Source organism: Hordeum vulgare, chromosome 6H, assembly GCF_904849725.1.
Source record: "Hordeum vulgare subsp. vulgare chromosome 6H, MorexV3_pseudomolecules_assembly, whole genome shotgun sequence".
Lineage (NCBI taxonomy): Eukaryota > Viridiplantae > Streptophyta > Magnoliopsida > Poales > Poaceae > Hordeum > Hordeum vulgare.
Window position 1 is genome coordinate 411,672,860 of NC_058523.1, and position 11,943 is coordinate 411,684,802.

An 11,943-nucleotide genomic window follows, 5' to 3' on the forward strand; every position below is an offset into this window, starting at 1 on the left:
TGTTTCAGACCCTGAAAACGAAGAGGTATATGTTTCGGTAAGGAATTGGACTCTGAAGCTTTTCCAGTAGGAAATTTCCTCCGTTTTGGAATTTTTGGAAAATTAGAAAAATAAAAAGCAGTCCGGAGAGCGCACGAGGCGGCCACAAGCTTGGTAGCCGCCACCTACCCCCCCCCCCCCCCCGGTGGCGGCTAGAGGGCTTGTGGGCACCTCGTGTGCCTCCCGGACTCCGTTTTCTTGCGGAGCACTCCTTCTGGTCCAGAAAAAATCATTATATATACGCCCCAAGGTTTTGATCTCCGTATCGCGCAGTTTTCCTCTGTTTTCGTTTCGAGCCTGTTGTCTGCCGCAGATTTAGAGCAAAGATGTCTCAGGAATCTGTTGGGGAGAATGATCTTCCCAAAGTTCATGAAGAAGTAGATGCTGATCTGAAAAGAGTAGAAGTCACGGAAGCCAGGGACAAAGCTAAGGAGAAAACCCAAGCTAGGGAGGATGTTCAACCTATGTTCAATGTTGAAGACGTTGAAGGAGTAGATTTTCTCCAGCCCTTCCTACAAGTGCTGTCTCCATCCTTGATTGAACTCTTAAGGTTTTGCGAAACAACTTGTGCTCGCAATATTTCCCTTTCTCGTGAAGTTGTTTTGCTGATAAACCATGTCGCAGATCTCAAAGGTATTAATCAAAGATTGATAGCTCTCTTGGAATCAAAGGCAACAACACCACCACCGTCACCACCAAAGGAAGACAACTAAGCATTGGTATGGGCAATCCCCTTGGCTTTTGCCAAGCTTGGGGGAGTTGCCCTGGTATCGTATCACCTTTATATCTTTTGCTTTTACCTTTGTTTTAGTTCTTTCCTTTTCAGTTTTTATTTCTTCTCTTAGAGGGATAAGTCTTTAGTATTTAGTTTGAGTCTTTTGCCTTGTGTCCCCCCGATGTATTCGAGCCTGCGACCTATATAATAAAGAGTATCTTAGTCAAGGGCTTTGCTTTATGTCGTGATCAAAAGTATGAAAAGAACGATAGCATGAAAGATCATGAGATGATCTTATGGAAAGTGATAGCTTCACATATAACACGTATGATGATTGAAACTTGATGAGAATAAATTAACATAGACCTCAGTCATTGTTGCAATTAATAAGAAGTAATAAGGAAAGAGAGGTTCACATATAAATATATCATCTTAGACACTTTTTATAATTGTGAACACTCACCAAACTATTACATGCTTAGGAGTAGATGTTGGACAAGGAAGACAACATAATGAATTGTGTTTGCTTGTTTCCAAACAATGTTATATGATTAGAGATCCCTTAGCATGTGATGATTGCTTCCACCTCATATTAGCCAAAACTCCCGCACCAAGTAGAGATACTACGTGTGCATCCATAAACCTTCAACCCAGTTTTGCCATGAGAGTCCACCATAACTACCTATGGATTGAATAAGATCCTTCAAGTAAGTTGTCATCGGTGCAAGCAATAAAAATTGCTCTCTAATATGTATGATCTATTAGTGTGTGGAAAATAAGCTTTGTACGAACCTGTGATGAGGAAGACATAAAAGCGACAGACTGCATAATAAAGTTCTTTATCGCAGGAGGCAATATAAAGTGACGTTCCTCCGCACTAAGAGGACACGCATTCAAACCTCAAAAGCGCATGACAAACTATGCTTCCCTCTGCGAAGGGCCTATCTTGTACCTTTACTTTTTGCCCTTGTAAGAGTCATGGTGATCTTCACCAATTCCCTATTTTTGCCTTTGTCTTGGCTATCGTCACATGCTTGGGAAAGATCTATATTCATATATCAACTTGGAGTTGAGTACCTATGCTTTATTATTGTTGACTTTACCCTTGAGGTAAATAGTTAGGAGGCAAAACTATAAGCCCCTATCTTCCTCTGTGTCCAACTGAAACTTTGACACCATGAGTACCACGTGAGTTGTAACAATTGTGGAAAATAAAAGAGATGATTGAGTATGTGAGTTTGCCTTACAAGCTCTTATTTGACTCTTTCTGATGTTATGATAAATTGCAATTGCTTCAATGACTTTGGACTGTTGTTGGTTACTTCTCGGTAAGGTTTTTGCTTCACACTTTGCTTTGTGAAGGAATTGTTACTTTCCCATAAGAATCTTTATGATGTATTGTTGTTCTATGTGTGATCATGATGCCCTCATGTCCGTATTATGTTTTATCGACACCTTCGTCCCTAAACATATTATGTTTTATCGACACCTTCGTCCCTAAACATGTGGACATGTTTATGGAACTTGGTTTTCGCTTGAGGACAAGCGAGGTCTAAGCTTGGGGGAGTTGATACGTCCATTTTGCATCATGCTTTCATGTTGATATTTATTGCTTTATGGGCTGTTATATTACTTTGTGGTACCATATTTATGCCTTTTCTCTCTTATTTTGCAAGGTTTATTTGAAGAGGGAGAATTCAGGCAGCTGGAATTCTGGACTGGAAAAGGAGCAAATTTGAGTCCTCTATTCTGCACAACTCCAAATTCCCTGAAACTTTACGCGGAATTTTTTGGGAATATATAAAAAATATTGGGCGAAAGAAGTACCAGAGGGGAGCTACCAGGGCGCCACAAGCCTGGTAGCCGCCACGCCCCCCCTGGTGGCGGCTACAGGGCTTGTGGGCTCCCTGACGGCCCAGTGGCCCCCCTCTTTTGCTATATGAAGGGTTTCGTTCCAGAAAAAAATCAAGAGGGAGCTTTTTCGTGGTTTCGCCGCCGCCACGAGGCGGAACTTGAGCAGATCCAATCTAGAGCTCCGGCAGGACGATCCTGCTGGGGAAACTTCCCTCCCGGTGGGGGAAATCGTCATCATCGTCATCACCAACACTCCTCTCGTCGGAGGGGAGGCATCTTCATCAGCACCATCTCCTCTCCAATACCTAGTTCATCTCTTGTAACCAATCTCCGTCTCGCGACTCCGATTGGTACTTGTAAGGTTGCTAGTAGTGTTGATTACTCTTTGTAGTTGATGCTAGTTGGATTACTTGGTGGAAGAGTTTATGTTCAGATCCTTGATGCTATTCATTACACCTCTTATCATGATTATGATTATGCTTTGTGATTAGTTAGTTTTGTTCCTGAGGACATGGGATAAGTCATGTTAATAATAGTCATGTGAATTTGGTATTTGTTCGGTATTTTGATATGATGTATGTTGTCTTTTACTCTAGTGGTGTTATGTGAACGTCGACTACATAACACTTCACCATATTTGGGCCTAGAGGAAGGCATTTGGGAGTAGTAAGTAGATGATGGGTTGCTGGAGTGACAGAAGCTTAAACCCCAGTCTATGTGTTGCTTCGTAAGGGGCTGATTTGGATCCACTAGTTTAATGCTATGGTTAGACGTTGTCTTAATTCTTCCTTCATAGTTGCGGATGCTTGCGAGAGGGGTTAATCATAAGTGGGATGCTTGCCCAAGTAAGGGCAGTACCCAAGCGCTGGTCCACCCACATATCAAACTATCAAAGTAAAGAACGTGAATCACATGAACATGACGAAACTAGCATGACAGAAATTCCCGTGTGTCCTCGGGAGCATTTTTCCTCCTACAAGACTTTGTTCAGCCTTGTCCCTCGCTACAAAAGGGATTGGGTCACTTGCTGCACCATTGCTATTACTTGTTACTTGTTACTTTTCGCTTGCTACGTTTCACCTCACTACACCATCACTTGTTATCGCTACTTTCAGTGCTTGCAGTTATTACCTTGCTGAAAACCGTTTATCACAGCCTTTTGCTCCTCGTTGGGTTCGACACTCTTACTTATCGAAAGGACTACAATTGATCCCCTATACTTGTGGGTCATCAGTTAACTCCACACTTGGATTCCAACTCCTATAAGGAGAGGGCTAGTCACGATAAAAACAAGTTACCTCAAGGAACGAGTGGGACAGATACCTATGCCTCGTCTCCCCCTCTCGTGGTGTATGGAGAACCGGTTCAACCACCGCATATTATTAACATTGGCCCTCCTCCAGGACTTGTTAAGAATTATTTTGCTAATTGGGTTTTTGTATCAAGTCTCATTTGAATCACATCTCAACACAACTTTGGAGAATCATTGAGCAAGGGTACTATCCTCATGATCCAAGCAACCTCACTCCAAGAGAAGAGGTCGACAATCAACTCAATCACTCCGCCTTGTTCATCCTTCAAACGGCTATCCCCATTGAAAATATTACCAGTTGCGTACCTTCACTCGTGCTAAGGATTGTTGGGAACATATATTGTTTCCATGTACAAGGGAAGCTCGAGTATTCAATGGTCCAACTTTGAGGTGGTTCTTGATGAGGCTGATGAATTTGCGATGCTTGATGATGAGGATCCTCGTGAGCTCTACCGGAGAGTGACAACTCTTGTCGTTTCCCTTCAAGATCATGGAAGGAAGGATGTGGATGACAATTGGATCATGTGGAAGTTTCTCAAGGCCATCATGCCATAAAACAAGTCCATTTCATCCATCGTCCGTCAAAGCCGGACTTTCACTCTTTGTCCTCAAGCAATGTGTTGGATGAATTCATTGGCATGAACATATTGAACAAGACCGTTGAAAACACTCTATCTCATGTCCAACGATCAAGAAAAGACTGTCCCAACCTAGATTTGAAGGCCAAGACTATTTCAGAGGAGGAGGAAGAAGAAGAAAAATAAGAAAAAGAAGAAGAGGAAGGTTGTCCCGAAGACACCAAATATGTTTATCACGAGCACACGGCTCTTGCATCAAGGCAATTTTGGGGCACCAAAAGAAACTTATGGCCCAACTTCTCCAAGAACAACACAAGTGGGTCCAAGGGCAAGCAACGCGTTAGGACTTGCTACAATTGTGGTAATGTGAGCACTTTTTCACAAATTGTTCGTATGAGAATAGGGAAGACAATGGTAGCAAGCTCATTCGCAAAGACAAGGCCAAGTCCTTCCCCAACTATAACAACTTCTCTAAGAATATTCCCCAAAAGGTGTTGGTGGCTCAAGAAGAGTACCTCTCCGATGAGGATGAGGATGATGATGAAAGTGGTGAATTAATGGCAATGGTCATGGTGGCCATTACATCCTCTTCTCCAAGCAAGGTCTGCCTCTTCAACTCCCCCAACAAGAACCGCATTGCCAAGTGCCTTATGGCCAAGACGTCCAACAAGGTAACCTTCAACATCAAAACTACCATTTCCATCACCCCTTGTTCTATGGATAGTGGAGATGAAAAAGAGGAGGTAAAAGTTAAGGAAACCCCCTTTGATAAATTCATTAGAATAATCAAGGGTGAGACCAAGAAGCACTTTGTTTCTCTCTTGGAACAACTAGGTGAGGCTAATGATCTCATTGAGACTCATGAGGAAACCATCTCTCAATTAGAGGGACATAGTCGTGACTATGACGATGAGACTGCGGATCTTTCCATCTTGAGGAAGAGTGTGGTATTTGTTTGACTCTTGAGGAGTCACACAATGATGACCTTGCTATATTATAAAAATATCACTTTCATGCTCTTGTTCTTACTCGTGTGCTCCAATCCTAAAAGGTTGCACTTGGGTTTGACCATGATAGACTCAAGGAAGATTCGCAATTGACAAGGCTCACCAAGCTTTGAAGTGTGCTCATGATTCTCTAAAAGATTCTCATCTTCAACTCCAAGTAAAACTTACTAGGGAAATAGCCACATGTCCTCCTTTCGTATAATTGATAATGCCCGTGCTACTAACCCTTGTTGTGAGCATGTGCATCATGTGGAGGAGAATGCCAAATTAAAAGACCAACTTGAGAAAGGCCTTGTGACATGCATCCAAGGCGAAAAGAATCTTAATGACTTTTTGAGCAATCAAAAGAAAGCGGTTGCAAATGAAGGAGTTGGGTTTGCACCCAAGTCCAAGAAGAACAAGAAGGTCAAGGCCAAGCAACCTCCCCCGCTCAAGAAAAACCTTTGTCAAAGTTGGAGAGGGTACTCATGAGAAGAAGAAGTACAAGGTTGTGGGTGGTAATGCCAAGAAGGGCAAAAAAACTCATCCAACAATCCATGCTACTTTAACCCCGCTCATCTTTTATGTCGTGCTAGTGATGGACATATTTTTGCAAAATTTGTTGGTTCTTCTTATGAGTACATGAATGGTCTATTTGGTTTCCTAAGACCCTTGTTGTTAACTTGAAAGGACCCATTAAAGAATGGGTACCTAAATCCAAGCATTGATCTCATGTAGGAGTTTGCTTCTGGAGGAGTGTCATGGTTGCTTGATGGTGGATCAACAAATCATATGACCGGAAGCAAGGACTTGGTGGTGGACGTTCTTCCTGAACCATTTTTGGCCACTCAAGCCTCCTTTAGTGATGATGCAATTTCAAAGGTATTGGGTCTTGGCAAGGTGGTAATCTCACGAGAACTTTTCATTGAGAATGTCATGCTTGTTGAGACCCTTGCATACAATTTACTTTCCGTTCATCAACTTGCACTCATGGGATTTTGTACTTTATTTGGTGATGACACCATGGACCTAATGTGGAGCAAGACTCTTAAAGTAGCCTTTGTTGGGCATGTAGAGAATGTTCTTTATGTGGTTAACTTCTCGGAGCAACCTACTAATTAAGACCGCGACTTGCTTAATGGAAAAAGTTGATGTGGGATGTCTTTGGCATCGCCGGCTATTCCATGTCAGTATGAGGTGTTTGCAAAGTCTCCTCAAATGGGATCACGTTCTTGGACTAACAAATGTGAGTTTTGCCAATGATCGTGCTTGCAGTGCTTGTATTGAAGGAAAGCTACATGAGACGACTCACCGAACCATGACTACCATCTACTCAAGGAGGATTTTGGAGCTCCTTCACATGGATATCTTTGGTCCTCCATCTTTTGATAGTCTTGGGGGAATAAAATATTGCTTACTGATTGTGGATGATTACTCAAGGTATACTTGGGTATAGTTTTTCAAGAGGAAGAGTGAGACCGAACAAACCGTCATCGACTTTGCCAACGAAGCTCAACATCAAAGTGAGGCAAAGATTTTGATGATTAGAAGTGACAATGGCACCGAGTTCAAGAACTACACCTTGGATGAGTTTCTTAGTGATGACGGGATCAAGCACCAATACTTGCCACCATATAACCCTCAACAAAATGGTGTTGTGTAAAGGAAGAACCATACGTTAATGGATGCAGCAAGGACAATAATGGTGGAATTCAAATCTCCATACAAGTTTTGGGTCGAAGCCATCAACACGACATGTCATGCATCTAATAGGCTCTACCTCCACAAAGGCTTGAACAAGACTCCTTATGAAATTCTTACTTGTAACAAGACCAACCTCAAGTACTTTAGGGTATTCGGTTGTAAGTGTTTCATTCTCAAGAAAGGTGCTCGTTTGGCTAAATTTGAACCTAGAGATCAAGGGGGCATATTTGTTGGTTATGCTACAAACTCTCGTGCTTACTGTGTCCTCAACAAGTCCAATGGACTCATTGAGGAGACGTGTAATGTGGAGTTTTATGAAAATAATGGCTCCCAAGTGGAGAAAAGTGGTCTTTATGAAATAGGTGATGAAATTCATCTCCGTGCTATAAGAAGAATGGGTGTGGGACACTTCCTACCCGTTGAGGAACCCCTTGTTGCTGAAGGAGAAGGACAATGTTCCACGCAAGTGGAACCATCACGGATGCGAGACCCACACGCTTCCGAAGAACAAAGAGAAGGCCATCAACCATGTGATAAATATCAAGGACAAGGTCAACCTCATGATGGTGGTTCACCAAGTGATGTCCGAGATCAAGCTAACACCTTCGAGCAAGCTCAAGATCCAGACCAAGCTCAAGAGAAAGAGCAAGCTCATGATGGCGTTCAAGGTCACAAAAATGTACCTCTACAACTTTCCATGGAGGATATTATAGAAAGATGAGCCATGAAGATTGCTGCCAAGCTTAAACAGAAACAACATGTTTTGGAGAATGTCTACGGTAGCTTGAAGAGAGGGCTAACCACACATCATCCATTAACAAACTTTTGTGCACATCATGCGTTTGTTTCTTGCAATGAACCCTAAAGATACAAGAAGCGCTCGAGGACATGGAGTGTCTTGAATCCATGCATGATGGACTCAACAACTTCGAGTGCAACAAAGTTTGTCGGTTGGTACCAATACCAAAGGAGAACTAGAATGTCATTGGAACCAAATGGACATTTAAGAACAAGCAAGATGTGAACGGTATCGTCATACGCAACAAGGCAAGATTAGTAGAACAAGGCTACTCTCAAGTCGAGGGTATTGACTACGGTGAAACCTTTGCTCCCGTTGCTTGTCTTGAATCTATTCACATGTTGCTTGCATATGCATCTCATCATAATTTTGAACTATATCAAATGGATGTGAAGAGTGCATTTCTTAATGGTCCTAATAAGGAGTTGGTATATGTCAAGCAACCCCCGAGGTTCAAGGATCCCAAGTTCCCCAATCATGTATACGTTCTCGATAATGCACTTTACGGCCTTAAGCAAGCCCCACGTGTGTGGTATGAGCACCTTATAGAGATGTTGCAAGATCATGGGCTTGAAATTGGGAAAATTGATCCCTCTCTTTTCATGAAAAAGGTCAAAGGGAACTTGTTCATATGCCAATTATATGTTGATGATATCATCTTTGGTTCTACTAACAAAGCTTTTAATGAAGAGTTTGCCACACTAATGACCAAAGAGTTTGAGATGTCTATGATGGGAGAGTTGAAGTTCTTTCTTGGATTCGAAGTGAAGCAACAAAGTCAAGGAACCTTCATCAACCAAGAAAAATACACTCAAGACATGCTCAGGAGGTTCAATATGGATGAACTCAAACGATCCAAGGCAAACACTCCCATACCACTCAAATGCCAACTTGACATAAATCCCAATGGTAAAGTTGTGGATCAAAAGGCATATCGCTCTATGTTTGTCTCCTTGCTTTACCTTTGTGCATCTAGCCTGGATATTACGTTGAGTGTGGGAATTTGTGCATGATTTCAATGTGCACCAAAGGAAAGTCACTTGGTGGTTGTCAAGCGAATCTTTTGATATTTGGCTCATTCCCCAAACTTTGGCATATGGTACCCCAAAGGTGCTTCATTTGATATCATAGGATATTCAGACTCGGATTGGGCGGGAGACCGTGTGGAGAGGAAGTCAACTTCCGCAGGTTGTCAATTCCTCGGTTGCTCTCTGGTAAGTTGGTCCTGAGAGAAACAAAATTGTGTTCTCTCTTGTCCACTGAGGTCGGGTATGTAGCAGCTACAAGTTTTTATGTTGAGTTGCTTTGGATGAGGCAAACCTTAAAGGATTATGGTGTCACTTTAACAAAGTGCCTCTTTATTGTGATAATGAAAGTACCATTTCGATCTCCAACAACCCGGTCCAACACTACAGGATGAAGCACATTAACATTCGTCCTCACTTCGTCCGGGATCATATCAAGCATGGGGAGATTGATCTTATTCACCTCAACACTAATGAACAACTTGTAGATATTCTTCACGAATCCATTGGATGAAGCAAGATTTCGTAAGTTAAGGCATGAGCTAAATATCATTGATTCGATCAAATATGGATTGAAATATTGCACACCACACCACTCTCATCATACTATCTTGTTTTGATGTAGGCATGGATTTAGGGGGGTGTTGTTCTCTCAATGGACCCTCACTCCCCCTATTATGCATAAATCGATCAAGCCTTTCACATTAGCCATTTTTATGACACTTTTGCTTCAAAGACGAGTTTTGGTCATGGGCCAGAGGTTAAAATCTTCATGGTGCCATACCAATTGACATGGTAACATAGGTGGCTTCGGCAACCGCCCCCCTCCTAGTGAGGCATTTGCTTTTGAGAGCTTGTTCATGTTTTGTGTCACCCCAAGTAGATTCTTCTTCAGTTTGGTTCTTCACAACTTGGTGTGTCCCTTTTTTCCTTGACTGGCTCATGCCCATTTCTTTTAAAGAAACATCATATTTTATGCATATGCCACCACTAGGAGGCACCTTGCAGTCATCTAGAGTAGTACTACCATGGGCTAAGTGGTACTACCTCTCGTAAGAGGTAGTATCGTGTCCTTAGTGGTACTACCATATGGCAGTACTACCGCTCCCTCAGCGGTACTACTGCTCCTGCGACACCACGGGGGGTTATGGGGCACGGAAGGGGCAGTTTCCACTCCCCATACCATTCATCACCACTCTTCCTCGTGTGCTTCTCTCTTTAGGCGACCCAAGGGCTCCGGCGGCAGTCGCTGGTCTCTATTTTCGGCCGCTCTTGTGCGATTTAGACCGATGGAATCAATCCCCACCTTTTCCTCTTACCATGGATGTCGGTATTGCCCCCACTCTTCTATCTTTTTGGTCTTTTTCTTTAGATCAAGTTTGGGGCAATATAAGATGCATCCTTCACTTTTTTAATCAAATCGCGACATGAGTATGATGTGGAAGGCGGTTAGGGAGTAGATTTGATGTTCTAGTGGAGAATATGTGGACTTGGCTTCCCCGGTAATACTCGATCTGACCACCGGTGGTAGCTATCCCGTGGCATCTGCCCGAAGTGGTACTACCGCTCATGTAAGCGATACTGTTGCTTTGGGATGGCAATTGCAGATGTTTTCCACTTTAATATCAATTTTTCTCCCATTTTTTGGTTTCTCTTGGGCTTATACATATCATTTACTCTCGCGTTTCCCCTTGGTTTGTGTTTTGGATCTCGGGAGGTGGCAGCTCTGCTCCTCACGAGCGTAAGGTGAACCCAAGGCGTGGGAGCTCGAAGCGTTACCGCACCTTTGAAGAAGAGCGTTCAAGCCAGCATGGGAACCCCAGTTCAAGTTAGCAATCTTCCAAGTCAAAGGGGAAGAAGCGTGCTGTCAGGCCAAAGAAGTCCCAATCCATGGCAAATTTGTCCAGCAAGGACTTCTGTATGTCTAGCAAAGCCTATCCGCATGGTGACCCTCAGGATCCATCTCTGTGCAACCGTCCTTTCTGGACCAGGAATCAACTGTCAGTCTATACTAATATTCTGAAGGGAAAGGAGAACTTGTATGTTCCTAATGTCAAATCCATTGACGTGGAATATCTACAAACGAATGACAGGTACTTCGATACTTCTCTTCCACTATGTGAAAAACTATGCATTCTCAACGTGATGCGGTTCAACAAGGATTTTGATCCAGAAATTATAGTTGTGTTCTTTGCCATGCTGCATCTAGGGACTAATGTTGACATGACCTTGACTTGGATGACCAATGGAAGGTTGTTATCTGCTCCCTAGAAGGCGTTTATGAATCTGCTAGGATATGATGATCAGGGGCTCCATAACCCACTTGGCTTCCGCCCACACAAAGAGACTACTTCAACCCACAAGTGCCTCCTCTACAGATACAGTACGGAGAAGATCTCCTCCACCACGGGCAAGTCTACTTGGCTATTGGAACCATTCTTGGATATTATGCACCACATCTTCCCGCACACTCTCTTTCTTTGTGTTGGGAATCTGGATCACGTACACTCATACTTGGTGGATATGTTGCTATTCTGTCAGACTCATAATTTCAAGGTCAATGTGGAGGTGTTGGATGTATCCCATGTTATGTGATCTGAGCTCCTTTCTACTATTTCGGAACGGAAGTGCCCTATCTATGGACCTTACCTGATGTATTTGATTGAGAGCACGTGGGCAACGACCTTTCTTGGAGTTTTGTTTGAATGCGGTGAGCTGGTGCCACATAAGGTTGTCGAGTGGAGGCACAAGGATAAGTGGGCTACTCACACTGCTCGTGAGAGGGATCTGCCAAAGGATGAAGATGATGAAGATGAAGAGGATGATGAGGACTATGTTTCCGAGGGTTGCGTTGCGACCACTTCTGTAGAATAATCTTAGGCTAGGAAGCTCGGGGAAAAGATGAAGAATTTGTTGTGTCTGCACGCAAAG